Below are 1,645 nucleotides of genomic sequence, written 5' to 3' on the forward strand. Positions count from 1 at the left end.
GTATTGTGCTTGTGATATGTTGTAAAATGTTGTATGTCTGTTAATGTTTCCCTCCTTTTATCTTTAAAATAAAAAAATTTTTAAAAAGAAAAGAAAAGAAAAAAAAAGATCAGAATATTAAAAGCTGTTAGAGAAAATAAACAAATCACCTATACAGGAAAGCCCATCAGAATAACAGCAGATGTCTCAACACAAACCCTCAAGTCAAAAAGAGCTTGGAATGAAGTATTTTAGGTCCTGAAAGAAAACAACTTCCAACCCAGATTGAGGTATCCTGCAAAACTATCCTTCAAAATGAATGGGAAATGAAATATTTCAACTGAAGAAATTCATGAGCACCAAACCAACCCTGCAAAGAGTACTAAAAGATGTTCTACAAAGAGATTAAAGAGAGAGAGAGAGAGAGAGAGAGAAAAAAAAAAAAAGACCACAATTTCAAGAACATCAACAGAAAGGAATCACCAAGGACAGCAAGCAATTAAACAGAGTGAAACAAGAGGAATCAACAGCAGGAAAATAACATAATGAAGATAAGCCAATACATATCAGTTATAACCATCAATGTAAACAATCTCAACACACCAGTCAAAAGAAGCAGACTGACAGAGTGGAGAAAGAAACAAAATCCAACTATATGTTGTATACTGCAAACACATTTAACTCAAAAGGATATCCCTAGACTGAAAATTAAAGGATGAAAAACAATATTCCACTCAAAAAGAACCCAGAAAAAAGCAAGTGTACCTATTCTGTTTGCAGACAATGTGAACTTCAAACCAAGAACAATCCAAAGAGATAAAGAAGGTCACTACTTACTTGTGAGGGGAAAACTTCAAGAGGAAGAGATAATAATCACAAACATCTATGAACCAAATACAGGAACACCCAACTATATACCAAATATTAACAGACATGAAAAAGGAAATAAGCAGCAACACAATCATAACAGGGGACTTTTACAACCCATTGTCACAAAGAGACAGATCAACTAGACAAAAACTCAGCAAAGATAAACAGAACTTAACGAAACTTGTGAACAAATGGACTTAGCAGACCTTTACAGAGTGATCCATCCAACACCATCAGAATACACATTCTTCTCAGCTGCACATGAGATGTTCTCTAAAATAGACCATATGCTAGCACATAGAATATGCTTAAGTAAATGCAAAGGAATTGAAATTATCATTGCATACTATCAGACCATGGTGCAATAAAACTGGAAATTATTGACAAAAGAAACCACAAAAACTCCATAAAACACATGGAAATTAAATAACACCCTCCTGAACAACAAATGGGTCACAGATGAAATTAAAGAAGAAATTAAACAATATCTATAATCAAACAAAAATGCAAATACAATTTACCACAATCTATGGGATGCATTGAAAACAGTCCTCAGAGGGAAATTTGTAGCAGTGAATTCCAGCCTCAGAAAAACAGAATGAGCACAATTAAACAATTTTATATTGCACCTCAAGCCTCTAGAAAAAGAAGAGCAAGTCAAGCCCAAAGCCCAAAGAAGACAGGAAATTATAAAACTCAGGGCAGAAATTAACACAATGGAGACTAAAAAAAAATACAAAGAATTAATGAATCAAAGAACTGGTTCTTTGAAAGAAAAAATGGAACAGATAAACCC

This window comes from Chinchilla lanigera, unplaced genomic scaffold (assembly GCF_000276665.1).
Source record: "Chinchilla lanigera isolate Chin_1 unplaced genomic scaffold, ChiLan1.0 scaffold00011, whole genome shotgun sequence".
NCBI lineage: Eukaryota > Metazoa > Chordata > Mammalia > Rodentia > Chinchillidae > Chinchilla > Chinchilla lanigera.